Source organism: Dasypus novemcinctus, chromosome 11 (genome assembly GCF_030445035.2).
Source record: "Dasypus novemcinctus isolate mDasNov1 chromosome 11, mDasNov1.1.hap2, whole genome shotgun sequence".
Classification (NCBI taxonomy): Eukaryota; Metazoa; Chordata; class Mammalia; order Cingulata; family Dasypodidae; genus Dasypus; species Dasypus novemcinctus.
In genome coordinates, this window is record NC_080683.1 from 34,840,805 (window position 1) to 34,861,596 (window position 20,792).

The 20,792-nt window shown below is 36.6% G+C and overlaps 1 pseudogene; it reads right to left on the bottom strand.

Moving 5' to 3' along the window:
• Positions 1-20,792, bottom strand: part of LOC101416787 (kallikrein-10 pseudogene) — a 55,921-nt pseudogene that overhangs the window by 11,453 nt on the left and 23,676 nt on the right.

A 20,792-nucleotide genomic window follows, 5' to 3' on the forward strand; every position in this document is an offset into this window, starting at 1 on the left:
AGTTTGTGAACTAATTTATTCCTGTGGTACAGGAATCATTGATTACATTGAATTTAATTTGATTAGATTACTTGATAAGATCAATTTAGGCCTTTTGATTGGATTACATCAGTGAGGCGTGAGCCAGCTGGGGTCTCTGCCCCCTTGCTGGGACTGATAGAAGTGGAGACTCAGAGCGAGACAGACACAGACACAGATAAAGGAAGCGGCCATGTAGATCCTATAATGTGATAAGGAATCCAGTTTCACCCACAGCTGAGCTTCAAGGAGAGAAGCAGTCAAGAGGCTCAAAGAGCTGAGGCCCATATGCCTAATAGCATGCAGCTGAACTCAGGAAGAAAGTGGACAGCTGAGACTGATAGAGGAGGCCTGGAAAGAGACAAGCCCTATGCCTAGTTGCCCTCAGCTAAAGTCCAGGAGATGAAAGATTCTGGAGGCGGAGGCAGACACCTCAGCAGAGATCAGCAACAACTATCTTGCTTCACCATGTGGCAGCTGATCTTGGTGAGAAAATATCTTAGCTGATGCCTTAATTTGGCAATTTCATAGCCTTGGAACTGTCAACTTTTACCCCAAATAAATCTCCTTTATAAAGGCCAGCCCATTTCAGGAACTTTGCATTGTCAGTCCTTGGCAAACTAAGACGTCTTGTTTCATCAAGGATGGAATGTGTGAAATAATTCTTTACGTTCTTCCAAAAGAATTCTGGTTTTCTTCTTTTGACTTACCATGAGCCAATTGTAAGACATAACTATACTAAACAAGGCAAACCTTTTTTTCTCAAATTTCACTTGGTCTTTGCACACAATATAAAATTCCTTCACAATGATATTAACAATCCTTTGGATTCCTTATATTGATGAAAATTGGAAATTAATATTTTAAAACTTACTTGCCAGTTATGAAGAAAAGGAAGACAATGTGAACACCTATAGAAAATATTCCTGTAACATACATAGTAATGAGTTGAAATGATATTAAATGCAGAGAGAAGCATGAAAAGCTGAACATTATTTTTTAATGTGAAATAATAATTATTTACATAGTTCAAACTTACGTTTTCTGGGTTTTAAAAAATATATATTTTAGTAAGAGAAGCCTATTCACTTACTTTCCAGACTCCACTCAAATACTTTATCCTATGAAGTTACACAGATGGAATTAATTTAATCTTTTTTGCCACCTTAACATGCCTAAAAGGTACATTCATTTGCTTATAATCTGTCTCTTTTGTTTTGGCTCAGGGAAAATCTGCATGGCATTCCAAATGAATGAGTTTGAATAACAAAATTAATCTTCCTGAGCCTCATTTCACTCAGATATTTCTTCATGTCATTTAGCTAGAGTTGTTAGATTTAGCAAATAAAAATGAAATCTACCCAATGAAGTTTGAATTTCAGAAAAATTTTTAATATAAATATGTTCCAATCATTTTTTATTTTTGGTATAAATATATTCCAAATATTGCATGGGACATATTTATACAAAATTTTAAAAAATATTTGTTGTTCATCTGAAATTCAAATTTAATTGGGCACCCTGTACTTTATCTGTTAACTCTGCATTGAGTTTTTATGGGGATTAAATGAGATAAATTAACTAAAATGACTGATAAATGGTGGATACCTGATTTCTTTTTCTTGCCTAACCCTGTGAATTTTTAAACAAAGTATGTCTTATTGATTTTTGCATGAAAAACTGAATGCATGGAGCAGGGATAGCTCAGTGATTGCACCTGCTTCACATGTACCAAGTCCCAGGTTTGTCCTCTAAAACAATTAAAATATTTTTAAAAAGTCTAACATATAGTAAGTATATTAATAAATGAGTATATTCTATATGGAATATATAGAGTGTGCATGTGTATGTGTTTAAGGCCTAGAGTTGAGGATTACTTTGTATGAAAATGGGAAAGGAATATATTAATGAAATGTTGTGTTCTACATCACTTTTACCAACATGTCTCAAATATTGGCCACTGGACCTCTCTCATATGTATTAGAGACCTAGGAAGACTCTGGAGGGTTGTTCTTGCCCTTACCTCATTCCTTAGACAACATTTCACCAAACAGTCCTGCGATGGCAATAATATTGTTAAAAGACAATCTAGAGATAGTAAAAGTGCCTGAAAAAGAACTTTTTAGGAGTAATGTTTCCATAACTTGTTGAGCTGCCTTTTTCTGTTTTTTTATTTTTGTGAATTTGAAATAAAGTTGCTAATTTTTAAAAAAGACTCCAGGAACAGAATTTTTTATAGTACCTTTAACACTTTCCCACTCTGAGGACGTGAATACCTTGAATTACACTTAAGCCCTGGTTTAAGAGTAGCTGCACTTAAAAAAAGTTTTGCAGATTTATATATACTTATACAAACATAATATAGTTATATATTTATATGAATATACATATGACATTTATGTAAGTATAAATATTTATTATTTTTGTATATAATGTCTGCACAACATTATTCTAGAGCAAGAATTAGCAATTATAGAACTATAGGCAGGGAACCAAACTGGTTTTGAATGACCCAACCAGGGCTAAGAATAGTTTTACGTTTTGAAATGTTCAGAATAAAATCAAAACCAAAATTATTTTGTGACAATGAAAATTATATAAAATTGAAATTTCAGTGTCCCTAAATAAAGTTTTATTTGGAAAACAGTCCCTCTCATTTGTTTACGTATTTTCCAGGGCTTCTTTATCGCCACAGTGGCAGGGTTCAGTATCTGTGACAGAGACTGTATAGCCTGTAAAGCCTAAAATATTTACCATCTGTCCCTTTTACAGAAAAGTTTGCTTCCCCTATGCTACAAATATACTAAATTTGAACTAAATTACATTTCTTCATTCATCCATACAATTTTGTATTCAGCCAACATTCATTGATATCATTGTGTGAGACATTAGGGATAGAGTAAAAAAGATATATTCCTCTACCTCTCTCTGTCCTGGTGAACGTGATAGGCTAGAATGGAGATAGCTCAGAAAAGTGGAAATGCTGTGAAGGCAGTAAGTAGGGTGTGCTGGGTGAACACATTGGGAGGCACCCAGTACAAAAACTCCCTGCATATTAAAGTTGTAAATTAAAACCATCACAGGTAAAAATTCATACATCAAATGAAATGTCATTTTGTCTCATTTTAAGTGAGGGTTATGCACATTATTTTGTAAATACATGTGTATTATGTATATTTTTTTAAGCTTCAGGAAGGAAATTAAGGTACTACTACTAACAGAAATCACTAAAAAATGCCATTAGTGGCAAGAGGCAAAAAGTTAATTAAGCAGTAACAAAATAGGGAATGGTAGGAACTGGGAAGTATCAGAGCATACACTCTCCACATATTAATATTTAAATTAGACAGATTTAACCATGTCTGGTGAAAGCCAGACAAAATATATTTTCAGGCTTCAAGTGCACCAATTTGAAATATCTCACTTCATAAATGGGGATTGATTCAAATCCCTTCATTTAATAGTGACAGATATGACACTGGAATCCAGGTCTTTTGACTCTCACTGCAATTTTCTTCTTTCTGTGGAAGCATTCCAAGGGTATGTTAGGATAGGGTTATATATGTTTGGATAAGATTTTAGGTTAGGTTAGGGTTAGATGAGAAGAAAGTGGAAAAAAAAAATTATGCTGGAGAAGAAACTATTCCTTAAATAAGAGTTATATTAATTATGTATTTAAGCATTTAAATATCACCTAGAAAGTTGGCAGCTAGACCTGAGCCTGGTATTACTTTCCTATCACCCACCACATGCCTTGATGTTTAAAGGAAGTGGGTGTAAAAGAGTATCTCACTGCGTTTTTATTTTGCATTTCCCTAATTAATAATAAATATATTATCATATATTTACTGGTCATTTACTTCCACTCCTGAGAAATATCTATTTATGTATTTGCCAAATGTTTTATTTTCCTGGCTGCTTAAACAAATACCTGACAATGAGTTGATTTAAACAATGGAATTTTATTGGCTCATAATGAGTTCTTGGGCTATAAGTCAAAACTGAGGCATTAGCAAAGCAGGACTTTCCCCTGCAACCTGTGGCATTCTGGAGTTGGCTGCTGGTAATCCTTAACCCTTGACTTATTCATTACATGGCAAAACAGATGGCAGTTCCCCTTTCTTTTCTGCATCCCCTTGACTTCATTTGATTTTCATTCTGTTTATAATGGACTTCAGTAATCAGATTAAAGTCTTACCTGATTCAGTATGGCCACACCTTAACTGAAGTAACATCTTGAAGTTACGTTGGGTCTACACTCACCAGAATGCTGACCAAGACAAAGAACATGTCCAAACTGGGCTATACAATTCAATCCCCCACACCTAGTTTTCTTGCTAAGCTGTTTCTCTCTTTCTCTCTCCTTTTTTTTTTTTTTTTTCATTTATAGGAATTTAAGAATAGTCTGCCTTTTAATCCTTTCAATGTGTGTCTATTTTTGGCTTATCCTTCTAATTTCATCATGGTGCCTATTCATGAATATAAATTTTTAATTTATTTTGTCACATTTATTTATCTTTTTCTTTATTGTTAAGTACTTTATGTATCTTGTGTAAGAAATCCTTCCCTATCTACTTCTGATTCATGGAGAAATTTTCTTATATACACTGGTATGATACTTGTTCTCCACCCATATTTTCTTTAATCCATTTGGAAATGATTTTTGTATATGGCATCATAGAGAGGTCCAAATTTGCTGTTTTAATTTTTTTATTGCCAAAACAAATACTGTGCAGTGGGTTGGCTTAAAAAATGGGCATTAATTGGCTCATGGTTTTGAGGGTAAGAAACGTCAAAGATCAAGGTGTCATCAAGGTGAGGCTTTCTCACTGAAGATTGTGGCATTGTGGGGCTGGCTATCCTTTGGGTTTTCTGTCACATGTGCATTTGGTGGTCTTTCCTGTCTTTTCTATAACCTTCTTTTCCAACTTGATGCTCCTTCTGCTCTTCTTTTTCTTTCTCTGTGACTTTCCTTATGAGGTCTTCAGTAATAGGATCAAGACCCATACTGACTCAGCTGGCCCTAACATCCGAAGTAACCTTACCAAAAGGTCCCATCTGCAAGAATTCACACCCACCAGAATGGACCAAGTCTAAGAATATGTTTGCCTTATGCACATAGGTCTATAGCTCTAAACCAACACAGTTACCTTTTGACTACTGATTTTTAATGTAATTGCATTTTTTTTCATTTTTAAAAAATTTATTGAAGTATATCACATTCATAAACATACATAAATAGTAAGTATATAGTAATAGTTGTGAACTTACAAAACAAACATAAATAACATCATACAGGAACATCATACTTTATGCTACGAATATTGCATTGTTGAGAAACATTTTTAACTACGGATTAAAGAGCATCCTCAAAATATTACTCCCAACTCAAATATCTTACGTTTGGTGTATTTTTTCCCCAGTTCACCCTATTATTGTATATGAACATACATAAACTATAAGTGTATAGTAAAAGTTGTGAACTTACAAAGCTAACATGCATAATATCATACAGGGGTCTCATACATCAACACACTACCAACACCTTGCATTGCCATGAGATGATTGTTATAAATGATGACAGAATATTGTCAAAGTCTTTCTACTAATTATATTTCTTATCTTACCTTTGGTGTATTTTCCCCCAACCCACTCTATTATTATTTTTTAAATGTATTTTTATGACAGAAGTTGTAAACCTACAAAACAATCATGGATGTGTACAGGATTCTTATACAACACTTCTCTGTGAACAGATTATGAGATAATATCATCAGACTGTTACCAGGTCCATAGCATACATTTGACACACTTTTTCCATACTCCCCCATTATCAACACAGTATATCTTTGGCTTAGATGCATGAACATTATTACTGTTAACCACAATTCATAGGTCTCTCCAGTTATATTTTACCTGTGCTTCTCCACATTCCCACCACCCTGCAATAGTGATGTACATCTACTGTAGCTCACAAAGGACTGTCTTGCATCTGTACCATCAACCACAAGTCTTATCCACCTCTTGGTTTACTATGTTATTCAGTCCCTAAATTATTCTCTAGCTTTCTTTCAATTGTTATTTACATCTCTAGACTACCATTTTCAGCCAAATTCCCATTTATAAACCAGCTAGTACTCACTATAATGTTTTACCATCAACTCTATACATTTCCACACTTGTACAATAAAGTTAATTAAAACTTTGACATACATTAAACATCAATAGTCCATCTCAGTCCTCCTCTTACCTCCTTTAAGGCTCCACCACCTACCGCCAGGTTTTGAAGATATTTTCCTACATTCTCTTCTAGAAGCTTTATGGTTCTTACTTGTATATTTAAGTTTTTGATCTACTTTGAGTTAATTTTTGTATAAGGTGTGAGATAGTGGTCTTCTTTCTTTCTTTTGGCTATGGATATCAAGTTCTCTCAGCACCATTTGTTGAATGCATTTTTCTGTCTGAGCTGGGTAGGTTTGACAGGCTTGTCAAATATCACTTGACCAGAGATGTGAGGGTCTGTTTTTTAACTATCAATTCAGTTCCATTGGTCTATGTACCTGTTTTTATGCCAGCAATGCTATTTTTACCACTGTAGCTAGATAATATGATTTAAAGTCTGGAAGTGAGAAATCTCCAGTTTCATTTTTCTTTCTTAAGATGTTCCTTGCTATTCAGGACCCCTTACCCTTCCAAGTAAATTTGTTAATCATGTTTTCCATTTATTTTAAAAATGCTGGTGGAATTTTTATTGGGATTGCACTGAATCTGTGTATCAAATTGGGTAGAATTGATACCTTAATGATATTTAGTTGTCCAATCTGTGAGCATGGATTGCTCTTCCAATTATTTAGGTCTTTTATATTTCTTTTAACAATGAGTTATAATTTTCTAAATGCAAGTGCTTTACATCATTAATTAAGTTTATTCCTAAATATTTGATTTTTTTAGTTGCTATTGTAAATGGAATTTTTTTCTTGACTTACTCCTCAGATTGCACATTACAAGTGTCTTTTAAAGTCTATTTCATCTCATATAAGTTGAGGTTCTCCAGCTTTTTTTGTTTGTTTACTGAATGCATGCAATCTCTTTTTCCAGTCTTTCACTTTCAATCTATTGGTATCCCTGGGTCAAAGGTGAGTCTCTTGCAGACAGTACATAGGTGGCTCATATTTTCTTATCCATTCAGCCAGTCTGTATCTTTTGATTGGGGAGTTTAATCCATTAATATTCAATGTTATTACTCTAAAGGCAGTTCTTATTTTACCCATTTTGACCTTTGGCTTTTATCTGTCATATATTATTTTCACCACTCTTTTGAGAATTTTAGTTACTTTAACTGATATAATCTTCATTTCTAGACTCTCTTCCAAGCTTCTCTCTCTTGTTTTTTTCTTTTCAAACTGTAGCACACTCTTCAGTATTTCCTGCAAAGCTTGTCTCTTGGTTACAAACTCTCTCAGTTTCTGTTTATCTGAATATTCTAATCACAACCTCATTTTTGAAAGACAATCTTGCCAGTTATAAGATTCTTGGCTTGATGTTTTTTTCTTGTAGTATCTTAAATATATCATACCACTCTCTTCTTGCCTCCATGGTTTCTAAGGAGAAATCAGCACTTAATTTTTTTGGGTATCCCTTATACATTATGCATTATTTTTCTCTTGCTGCTTTCAGAATTTTCTCTGTCTTTGGCATTGGACATTCTGATTAGTATGTGTCTTGGAGTTGATCTATTTGGATTTATTTGGATGGGATTAAGTTGTGCTTCTTGGACATGAATATCTATGTTCCTCAATAGGGTTGGGAAATTTTCTACCATTATTTCTTCACATATTCCTTCTGCCCTTTTCCCTTCTCTTCTCCTTTGGGACACTCATGACATGTACATTTGCATGTCTCTTCCTATCATTTATTTCCCTGAGAACTTGTTCAATTCTTTCTATTCTTTTCTTCATCAGTTCTTTTGTATGTTTGCTTTTGGAAGCTGTTTCTTCAAGTTCACCAATCCTTTCTTCTTCTTCCTCAAAGCTGCTATTATATGATTCCAGTGTATTTTTAATTTCATTTATTGCAACTTTCATTCCCATAAGATCTGCTATTTTTCTATCTATGCTGTCAAATTCTTCTTTGTGCTTGTCCAATGTCTTCTTAATATCCTTAATCCTTTAGCCATCTCATTGAATTTATTAAGGAGATTTGTTTGAATATTGGTTTTGTTGTCTCAACTCCTTTATGTCATCTGGAGGCTTATCTTGTTCCTTTAACTGGGGTCATGTCTTCCTGTTTCTTGGTGTGGGTTGTAATTTTTTTTGTTGGTGTCTTGGCATCTGGCTTACTAGAGTATTTATTCTGAGTGCAGTTTTTCTCTTTAATTTAGGGCTTTCTTGCCCTTTTTCTCTTGTGGTTGTGTAGTAGGAGCCAAGGGTGTAGTTGGTGCTGTAATCTGTGGAGGCTTAAGCTGCCTGCTCTGCCCAAAGGACAGATGAAGCTTCTACCAATGTTCTTCTTTGCCAAGGGTAGGGACAGAAACAGAGCCATGTGTAATAACCTAAGTCATGCAGGCCTAAACTCTAGTTGCCTAGAGAGAGTGATGAAGCTTCATGCCCTTTCCTCCCTTGCCTGGCGTGAGAATGGAGTTGCAGTTGTGGGCAGCAGTCTATGCGATGCAGGTCCAAAATGGCCTCAGTTACCCTGACAGACTTCCAACTTTTCAGTCTGTACCAGCTGAATGTACCTGCAGTTACCAGGAGAGGCTGGTGCAGGGCCTCCCAGCCTCCTTCCTGATAGAGGTAGGGTTGAAACCTAGGCTAGGGCTGCAGGTTAATCTGGGAGAAAGAAGCCGGTCTCTAATATAATTGTGATTTTCAATTAGCCCGGTTTCTCCTCATGTCAGCAGTGGAGTCAAAATGGTGGTTAATGGCCTCTTTTGGACTTGGACAGGTTGAAACTTCAGTTTTTCTTAGGGTTATGCTTCAGCCAGCTGAATTACTAATCAGGAGTTGAAATTTGTGGCCAACCATCTCTCCCTCTCCTGTTTTTTTAGAAATGGAGCTTCCAACTCCAGCCAAAGGACAACTCCATAGGCAGCTTGTACCACCAGAGTGGAATGATCAACAGCCTCTGTGGCATGACCTGCACTTTCCCAGAGAGACTGGCACAGATCCCCCAGGTTCCTCTCTGCCAGATTTGTGACTGGAGCTTAGGTTAGAGTTGCAATCTGATCTTGAGGAAAGAATCCAGTCCCTACTAGCACTGTGATTTTCAGTCCACCATGCTTCCCCTCATGCTGGGGACAGAGTTAAAATGGCAGGTCAAACTTTAGCTGTTCTTAGGGTTATACTTTAGCCAGCTAAGTTTACTAATTGGTAGCTGAAGTTGATGTCCAATTGTCCCTTCCTCCCCTGTTTTTGGGATGTGGTGCTTCCAATTCCAGCAAGCAGAATAACTCCTGAGGTGGCTTGTGCTGCCAGTGGAGGATGGCCACCGGCCTCTGGGGTGTGGAGTGCTCTACTCATGAATCTTCTCTGCAGATGGCCAGTCTCCTCCTTCCAAGGATGTTGCAGGATGCTCTTCTGGTCTCCTAGAGTCCCCAAACAGGTGCTTTCAGTAGCTCTGGGTGATTACTAATTGTCCTGTAGCATGAGCCAACTTAGGGGCTCCTTACTCAGCCTCCATCTTGCTAATTGTCCCTGTAATTGCATTTTAATCAAAGAATGTAAACTGTATGATATTAGATTTGCTTTTTGGCTAAAATAATATCAATTTTCATAAATATTCCTTGTTATTAGTTATAACATATTCTACAGTGCTTTGAGTCAGTTCTCTATGTCCAATTTTTAAATTTTTATTTATATTATTCTAATCTTCTGTATCCTGATTTTTTCTGCTTTTTTTCTGATATAGTAGGAAATGTAAGCTAAAATATTGTGGTATAATTGTATTTATCTGATAACAGAGATCTTAGACAAAAATTAGTCTGGAGAATTATTACTTAATAATATGAGTTTAATTCACTAAGAAGAGCTGTAACATGTAGGTATAAAACCAGATTTTGTCTAGGTTCTTGACTATGGTGCATAGTGATCCAAGCAGGGGTGAAGAAGTTCAGAATAGAGGTCCCAAAGCAAGAAAGCAATTCAGGCTTTGCACTTGCTTTTTAAACCATTAGTTATTCTGCCCTGTTGCTAATGGCATGAGAGGAGTTCCAGGTGTTTTCTGTTTTGATTGATTACCCCACCATTCCATCTCCCAAGAGGATCCAATGATAAGTCCCCTGGAGAATATCTGGGGCTTTTCATGGTTTCCAGAGAAATCTCATTCTGAATGGCTGAATCTTGTGGGGGGTCTTCCAGAAGTCATCTAGGGTGTACTGAATGACACATGGACTTTTTGCCAGGCTCCAGATCCATCTATTGATCCCCTATATTACACACCTGCTTCTTTCCCCTCTCACAGAGTTTACACCTTTATTCTTAAATGGGAGCTGAAGGGAGATGATCTTTCTTCTATAGCTACTTCCTGCTGGTTAGGTACAATAGGCCCTACCTGGTAACATGTACAACCCTCCTGTTATTCTATCTCAGTTGGAGGAAGATGGATCTGGCATCCTTGGTGAAGCTGGATGAAATCCCCATGTGGCTAAGAAGATGTTGATTCTAGATGAAATAAACTTAATTAGAATTTTGAGAATATATGGTCCCACTAAGAGGATACTGGACCACAAAGGTAGAAAAGACCAGGTTCCTGCAAAGGCTGCATTTTTCCAAAGTTGGTAAGAAACAGTATTTTTCCTTTAGTTATTTTATGCTGTTGGTTAACTATAGAGAGAGAGTGCAATAGACAATGGGGTTAAGTATAAATTGCCAATCCCAGTTCCTATGGTAGAGGAAAGAAATGAGAAGAGGCATTGACCTTTTAGAAGGTGAAAACAGACTAGATTTTTTAAACGGGTGTCTGGTTAGAGACACAGACACTACTTAGCTTTGTCTCTTGAAGACATATTTCAGGCCATCCAATGCCTGGCACTCGTATGTCCTGTCAGATGCTTCTGGTGAGCTGGTACTTTTCTTGGGCAGCTGGCTTCACTTGGGATAAGTGCACCACGCTGGAAATTCCTTTAACTTTAATAGCTGTGTGAGTGATCAGAACTACAGAGAGAAGTTCCTTACATTTTGACTCTAATTGAGAGGGAGGCTTGTTTTTTTGCTAAGTTTTGATAAGAACCTGGTTTACTGATGGGCTAGAGACCATGCACATTATTCTAGAAAGAATGAAGAAGCACTTCTTAGTTAACTGATCTAGTGTGTCAGAGTCCAAGTCTGACTACAATGTTCACCACTCCAAATAATTTGGAGCTGATGCTCTGGTCTCAGCATCCTGGAAATTTAATCCAGAGCCTTGCTGATGGGTGTCCCCGTGGCCGAACTAGGTCTTGGAATATGCCTGAAACCCCAAAGTTCAGACCAAAGTACCCAAGCTGAATTGGTGGGAGACACTGAGAGCAGTTGCCCAAACATAAGTGCCCAATCTGAGTTTCAGGGGACATTCAACTGCCCTCTGAAGAGAAGGACTCAAGGGTTTTCTTGGGGGCCATTTAGAGTTTACTGCTCTGGTTCTCAGCTCCCCTGATATTCCAGGGTCTGAGACTGACTGACCTGTTATACAAACAGAAGCTTCTGAACTAAATCTCAAGGAATGATTTGTTGCCCTCTGAATCAAAGTGCCCAAGTCTTCAAGTCTTGGGGGACATTCAGAGTTACTCTCTGGTTCCCACCACCCCAGGAACCACAGAGACCCAGCTACTGGACATTTCTGGGGCCATTCTGAACTTGGAAGACAGGCTGAATAGATTTGTGGGTCAAATAGATTTTGGACTGAAGCTGCCAAGCAGAATATTGCTCCTTCTAACAGAAAGGGCAAAAAAAATCTTTTTCCTATTCTTACAAAGATCTTAAAAGCAGTCCTAGTTTTATGACTTTTACTGTATGGTAGTTTCCCAGCTAGACCAGCCATCAAAAGGCCGTTAAGTGATTAGAGATCAATTGTTCTAGCTAACAGGCCTTGGGGTCCTGAGGCAATAACTCCTTTGCTAGCAAAGACATTTTCAGTTTTACAGGTTTTAAGACATTCCAAAACATTTTAGCACAAACCTGTAAAGAGAAATTCAGTAGTAGGAAGTAGGAAGGTATAACATGGGTAAAGACGAATTATGAAGAAAGCCCTGACCTGTGACCCTGTGACCTGCCTCCCACTGCCAGGGAAGGGAACTCAAACAGCATCTATCTTTGGTCCTGCCCACAGCTGCCTTCCCACCCCACCCAAGACCAGGTAGCTGGGTGTGGTCAATAGGAAGGCAGTTCTGCAAAGGTATGGACTGGCAGGGCAGCTCAAGCCCCAGGCTCTGAGTCATTGCCAAAGAAAGAGCGTAGGAGAAGGCAATGGCAGCCAGACCCAAGGGCAGAGCAGATAGCAGCTAAAAGGCTTGAAAGAACAACTTCACAATGCCTTTCACTCAGCTGGGGAATCTCTGTCTTGGCTGGGCCCTGCTTTGAGCCTGTGCCCCAGCCCTCCCAGTTTGGGTCAGATCTCACAAGCCCAGGTGTATGGCATTGACACAGCGAGTTCCCACACCCTGCCCTCTTCCCTCCCAGGATTATGTCCTGTGGGGGCTCATAGGTGAACCCATTTAAAATGGATATCCAAAGGAAGGCATTAAACAGACTGTAGGCCATAGTTTCACTCACCAATAACCTCCTGGTTAGTTTACCAAAACATGTTGCCAGATTTTGTCTAGGATGTTAACTATAGCGTATAATGATCCAAGTGGGGGCAAAGAAGACCAGAATAGGGGTCCAAAGGCAAGAGAGCAATTCAGCCTTTGCACTTGCTTTTTAAACCATTAATTATTCTGCCCATTGCTAATGGCATGGGAGGAGTTCCAGCTGTTTCCTGTTTTGATTGATTACCCCACCAATCACTCCCCCAGGAGGACCCAATGAATGGCAGAGTCTTGTGGGGGGTTTTCCAGTAGCCATCTTTGGGGTACCAAATGACACATGGACTTTTTGCCAGGTCAGCAGTTTGATATAATTATGAATTTCAAAAATAGATATTGGATTATTTTTGTAAACTGGTCTGTACCTGGGCCTGATTAACTTATGATTAGGGCTTTGATTGGGCCACATCAGTAGGGTGTTGAGTCCCCATCCCTTGGTGGGTGAGGACTCACAGATAAAAGGCATGACAAAGGACAGAGCTGGAGGGTTTTTAATGTTGGAGTTTTGATGTTGGCATTTAATGCTGAAGTCTTAAGCTGAAGCCCTGGGTAGTAAGCAACAGAGGAAAGAGAAGCAAGCCCTGGGAATAGAGGAACCCTGAGCCCAGAGAGAACCAAGACCGGGAAAGAGAGGAACCCAGGAAGTGTGAAGTTTGGCATAAGGCAGCAGACATCTTGCTCCAATGAGTGGAAGTAGGCTTTGGTGAGGAAAGTAACCTACAGTCTATGGCCTGGTAAGTAACCTACAGTCTATGGCCTGGTATCTGTAAGCTCCTACCCTAATAACCTTTATAAAAACCAACAGGCTTCTGGTATTTTACATGAGCACTGCTTTGGCTAATACACCAGGTTTCAGATCTGTCTATTGATCCCCTATCTTATTAGCTTGCTTCAGTTATACACATAAAATATATCTAATAAATCAGTATACATAAAGTAAAAGTTAATAGAATTATAACAGGAAATAGAGGTATCTATCCAGAATGATGAAGTGCCATAAAATTAAAGACCAGGTTTTTAGTAACACCCTAATCAATTATATCAAACCCACTACCTTCCTAATCACCTTATCTAAAAAGTAACATACATTCCTACTTATATTGATAAAAATCAGACTTGTGGTCATATGCAGATTAAAGAAAAAGGGGAGGGTGCTGGGCCTCTAATTGCTAAGAAGCTACTTCTTAAAAGCAGTTTGGTACTACAAAAGGGTCAAGCAAATCTTTGGTAGTAGTTGCTCCCACAGTTTGGAAGTTATGCACTCCATTACTATTCTATTTGTGGTGACCCTAGAAAATTTAATTGGCATGTATAACATATCCATAATTATGCATCCAGAATATTATCAAGTATTTAAATTCTACCTTAATCTTTCTTTATATTCACAAGAAAATTTTAATTCTTATAGTCAATATTTATTTAGATTTGCTCACAATTTGCTATTTTCTTTAGGCACCCTTTTGGCATATGAGATTATCCATCTGAAATCCCTTTTTCTGCCTAGAGTACATCATTTAAATCTTCATTCAATAAAGAACTGTTGTTGGCAAATTATTTTGATTTTTCTTTTTTTTATTTGGCATTCATTTTAAAAAATAATGCATTTCAGGTGATCTCATTACACTGAAGTTATAACTAACTTGTAGTTTCTATTGTTATTTTAAAAATCAAACTTTTAGTTTTTGTTCAGTTGAAGGTAATTTTTCCCTGCTTTTGTTGACCTTTAAGATTGTATATTTGCCTTTGATATCCTGCAATTTCATTATATGTCTAATATATCACTATGAAGTGTTTATATTTGCATGTGTGTTTCTGTGTATATGTAGTACATTGTTTTCTAAATATCTTATAAAATATCTCTGGTTATTTTTAAATCTAATCAATTATTTTAAATCACCTCTTGCTTCTTATTGCTATTTATTATTTTATTTTTAAACATATTCACTTATTTAGTTTTATACATTTGATAATTCTGATACCTAATGTCATTATTAATATGATTTTTATCTTTTGTGGTTTCTGCTTGTTTTCACCTATGGTGCCTTATATCTTTGCAAGTTTTAGGGTTTTTGTTATCATTTCTTTGTTTCTGGTTTTTGTTGTTTTTTTTTTTTTTTTGGAAATTGGGCTGGAGATAGGTAGATAACCTCAGTTGAAGCTTGTTTTCTTCAGAGATGATTTCTATTTAGTTTTACCAGGGACTCAGAGCATTATCAACTACAGATATTTAATAAAAATTCTTGGCTTGGAAATTTTTCAGACTATCTAGGTGGTGTGAATTTGGGCTGAAAACATGTAAAGACTGGCATATGGTTGTAAATTTTCACAAAAAATTTTGTTTTCCATACACCCTGTGTTAAGTTTTGGGACAGACAATTTTCCTTCCTATCCCTTGGATATGTGTGCTTGAGGGAGGGGAGTGGTATTTCTAGTTCACTTTTATACTGAGAATGTAGCCTTGGGTTTCACATTTATTTGTGAATGGGGAACTTTCCAATGGAAGTATGTCCTGAAATTTGTCTTCTGTTCTCCATGTGTATTTCCTGCCAGTCTGAGAAGCTCAAGGTCACTGGTTGAGTAAATACTTTAAGATGTAAGCATTTCAGTGTCTTTGGATTCTCAAGTTCATTTAGCTTTTGTTTTCTGTGTATTTTTTACTTTCTTTCTAGACCATCAAAATATTAAATGTTTTCTTCCTATTATTTTCCCCATTTTTAGCAGTTTTCTGCAAGAATGTAAGTTAGAGTTTCTAGCTCATTGTATTGTCAGAAATTGATGTTTCTTTTAATTTCTAGAAACTTATCTGTATAGCTAGCTGCTATGTTAGTTTAGTGCCTAGAGGTTTATGATGATCTCATCTTTTTAGTAAATTACATACTTTATCATTTCATAGCATCACTTTCACCTATTTAATGGTTTTAACTTTAAAGTCCATCTTGTCTAGTATTGATTTTGCCCTCCTGTTCTCAAATTGTCTACTGCTTTCAGTTTTAAATTTAACTTCTAATAAATAAATAAATTTAAAATCTTACAGCTGAGCTTTATTTACTCTAATGGAAAAATCCAGTTCATACACATTTACTCTAATAACTTAATTTTTTTTATTTATTCAATTTTCCTCCATTATTCATTTTACCCTATTTTTTTGACTAATTTTGTTACTTTTTTGCTGGTGGCATTAAGTTGCTATTCATTTAAATCTTTTCCAATTTTGAAATTCTATTTTAATTTTCCATTTCAATAATATTTCATTTTTCCCTGAGTTTTAGTCAAGTACATATTTCCCCACTGCTATGTGAAAACAAGATATAAACTTTATTCCTAACAAAAATGCACTGTCACTCATGAAGACAATTTTTTACACTCTTGTATATCGCAAAATAAATGAGACTTTAAAATAGTTATTTTTCTTTTTACTTCTCTCCTTCCTTCCCCTTCCTCTTTCCTAGGTTTTATTGAAATAGTTTATTATTTTTAGCTACAGACTTTAACTCTGTGGTCGGGCAATATACTTGCCGGTCTACTATCATTACTTGAAGAGTAACATATCTTCTCTTTCAGTCCTCCTTGCTTCCTCCCAGCCTCTAGGGCTACTAAGAGTTGGTCTCTGAGACTCCAGAGACGGGTGCACCAAAGTGCTAAGCGGGTCCCTCACCATGGGAGTCCCTAACTCCTTGATAGACCAGATCTTTCCTTGGCTCAGTGCCTTTGACTTGGGGCTCTCACTGCTGGTGGCCAGCCTCCCCCACTCTGATCCTCATTGTTTGGGCCTTCACAGAGTTAAAGGGATGACTTGCATTCCCCTGTCTGTTAGCTGCTAGGAAGGCAGTTTTGGAGGTTGAGAGGTAGCAAACCTGTTTAATTTGCTAAACGGATCAAGGCAGATACCATGAAATATTTTGGCTTTAACAATTTTATTAGCTAACAAGCGTAAAGATTTGAGGCTAAGAAAATTGTCCAAATGAAGGCATCATCAGGTGATGCTTTCTTCCCAAAGAACAGCTGCCAGCAATCCTGGACTCCTGTCACATGGCAAGGCACAAGACAGCACCTGCTGGTATTTACCTTCTCCTCCCGGTTCCTTGCTTTTACTTTCTTGCTTCCGTGACTTTCTCTCGCTCTCTCATGTTTTTAAAAGACTCCAATATGAACATTAAGACCCATCCGGAGACATGCTCCAACTGAAGTAAACTCATAAAAAATTCCTACTTACAGTAGGTTCATCCCCAGGAATGGATCAGCTTTAAGATTAAGATTTTCTGGGGTAAACACAGTTTCAAAGTGCTGTAAAGTCCCATTAGGCCACCATCTTCCCAGAAACCTCTTGTCTCCAATCTAATAGCAAGAGAAATATTTAAAACCTAAGGCTGTAATAGTGTGCAATTATCTAGCTTTCAAAAATAAACCAATCAGATGATTGGAAAACTGTCAGTAATATACCAGATACGGTGAAGAAGAAAGAAAAGGAGTGCTTCAACAGGGTTTTTTTTTCTTTCTGAACATTAGTTGTGCTCAATCTGAGTAGCTGGACTTTGAAATCCTCACTACTTGCTGTAAAATCCTACCCCAACTCCCATACTCCCAGAAGAAAAACCATCATTGTAATGTATAGCACTTATTATTAATACACAACTGAAAATCTGAATGCAACAAAAATGTCAACTATCTGAGAAATTAAAAAGCACAAAACCATTCTACTGGAGGAAAAAACCTCAATACATTAATTGATGGTTAATTATTTGTTTAAAGTACCTTGGTGTAAACTAAATTTAAGGTATCTCCATGTTCTACTTTTTATATCATTTTGGAATTCCTCGATTTTATGCATATTTTATAGAGCACAAAGGAAAATTAACAACTGAATGTTTATTGAAGCATATAGCTGTAATAATGTATCTTATAGCATGTTTATTTCCACAGTTTATTTAATGCTGGGTCATATTCAGACTTTCAGTCTTCATTGTTAAATTGTTAATGTAAGAAAAAAAATCTACAAAGATTTTTATTGAACAAATTTCCCTGAAAGTTTAAAAGAAAGACAGGAGCTAACTTTGCTTCTCTATTTTGAGTAAGTCTCTTCTGGCTTAATATGACCAACTTCTCCAAATGAGCCCTTAGACCTTTTTTAGATTTGTCAATCTTGATCTTCTGGGGCAAAATCTCTACTTCTTTCAGGCAGGTTCTTGTGATCTCCATTGTCATTTCATCTCTGAGCTGATGGTTTCTCCTCTCAAACTTGTTGGCTCATTCAATTTCCATTAACTTTTTTTCTGGATAAAGGATTTAGAATAAGTCCTCCTCTCTATAATTAGAAGGGAATCTGAAGCCTTGCTCTACTAACTAAAGGAGCAGCCATTAAAGGCTAATGCAAAGCTTTGTAATTCCTGCAGACCTTGCCTCAATGGGGCAGGAAAAGAAGCAAAACCTGCTCCAACAAGTAGTGGAGAGTTATTGATTCTGAACTCAAGGTTAACACCTGGCCAATTAAGAAAATAGGTTTAAATCATACTACCTCTAGAGGAAAATTATGTTTGGTTTTGGGACTCTTGCTTATTATAATTGATCAACTGATGACAGTTCCAGCTTCTAAGAGATGGGAATACTGAACAAGAAACTGAAAATTGTACACTTTCAGTTTTCTGGACCAGAGGACTAGAGCTCAGTAACTCCAATTATCTTTGACTAGGGGTACCCACAACTTCACCATCCAGACCACTCAGAGTCCACTTGAGGGAAAAGGACTCAGAAGTAGGACTTTGTGAAGGAGGGAAAGAAGATAAACTTAGGAAATACATATCCTTTCAATGGAATAAGTTTGAGAAGGTGTGAAGTTTCAAGCAGAGGAAATAAAAGAAGGGATGCAAATGTGAATCTGAGAAGAATTAGATTAGGAGTAGGGATCCATGTGCAGACGGGCCCTTCTTTCAAAGACCACAGTTTTAGATTTCTTCTCTGAAGGGATTCCAAAAGAACTCCAGAATAGCTAGAACATTAACCTTTTCACCTTGTGTGTTCCCTCATGTTGAATTTAAAAATGAATGTAAGTATTGTATATTAGTTTTTGGTAATTAGAGGAAAATTACAGCAAAAAGAAAGGGGGTGGGCAGTTTGCCATTCTGTCCCATTTTTCTATGAGATACTTGAAGAGGGGTGTCGACTGACATCTTGAACGTGAGTATGGCTCAAAATTTCTGGTTCTGCTTGGCAGTGAAATATGAGGGAGTGAGAAAAGAGGGTATATCGTAATTATGTAGAAAAGTCCTGTGATTGTGAAGGTTAAGCTTCAATGCACCTTACTGCTAAGGATCTCTTTCATGATCATGTGTCTAAATCAGTATTTGTGATTTTGTATTCTTTTTCCTTTCTTTTTTTTTAATTACAGAAGTTGTAGGTTTATGGAAAAATCATACAGAAAATTTAGATTTCCCTTACAACCTCCCCTCCCCATTATTAACACCTTGCTATTAGTTTTCTTAAGGAGTTCCCTCTCCTCCCCAAATTATTTAAGCTTTAGTCTCCACAAAACCTGGAAAAGACATATAAAAGGAAGTAATGTCAAGATTTGGTATTCTGGCCCTGTGAAAGGAAAAGAAGGAGGCCCAGTGAGAGCTTAGTCTGTACTTGATATATCAATTTTTTTGTGTGGTCCATTAATCATATTTTAAAATGTTCTGCTTCACTCAAACAAATTGTGTTATTATGAATTCACCATACTCTGGAATTTTCTAGAATCTGGAAGGAGAAAGCCAATAGATTCAGATTTTAATCAGCTTAACAAAATATTTTATTTTAGTATAGTTTATTCCCCCATGAAAGAAAGAGTTGATAAGTCAGTAGATAGCTTTAGGGTGCTATTTATTCAAGTCAATACCAGATATTATTGAAATAAAAGATAAGAAGTTATCTCACTTCATCTTTTTGTTTGTTTCCTTTTTTTCTAGTATAGAATAATTAGAAAACTTTCTATAGCATTATAGCAAGACAGAAGGCCCATAAATACTAGTTAGATATTTTTATGAGCTTTTCTACTTCTCCAAATGATTTATATGTGGGGTAAAATGGTGAGCTATTATTCAATATGTTAGGGCTAATGGGGCTTTAAATAAAATGGTAAGAGAACCTTAGAAACTAAATGTTTCTAAATTCAAAGGAATGGTTTGTCTTTACCAAGGAAAATAATATTTCCCTGCACAAGAGTAGAATTATCAGTATGCACCTTCTCCTCCTGAGAGTGCCATATAACAATGTCTTAGCCATTAAAATTAATGATCTGGAATATAAGAGGCCTAATAGCCCTATTAAGTTGAAAAAAATTCTATCAGTCCTCAAAAAGAGTAAAATAAAATAGATGTTGCACTTATCTAAAAGATGCACTAATGGAATAAAAAACTGCCAAGCTATAAGGAATCCAAATAAAAAAACAAACCTGATAATTCAAAACCATCTCAATCTCAAATGGCTTCACAACAACTTTCAAATAACAGACCTGTCTTTTTAAGGATATAATTTTTCTGATGAATATTAATATTGTACAGCTAGAACAGTGGTAATTTTTGTCCCCCTGGGGGTATTTGATAATGTGTGGAAATATTTTTATTTGTCACAACTGGGAGTTTTAGGGATGGCTGCTATTTGCATCCAACAGGTAGAGACCAGGCTGCTGTTAAACATCCTACAATGCACAGGGCGTCTTTCCACCAGAAGGCTGAAAAACCCTGAACTAGACAAATTTCTGCAAATAAATACGAAATTTATATAATTAGAGGTCAAAGTATATAAAGAAGTAACAATGATTTTTTGAATCCCCACTCATTTCATGTATTTCCAATTCAACCTCAGGAGTCCTGGCAGACAGTAGTCAGTGCAAGGATTGGGCCCACTCCACGTGCTTTCCTTTGTCGTGTTTCTTTTATTCTGCTCAGCTCATTCCCTGGAGGGGGATGCCAAGCTGAAATGGTCCCTCAAAATCTCACCCCTGGACTGTTATCCAAGAAGT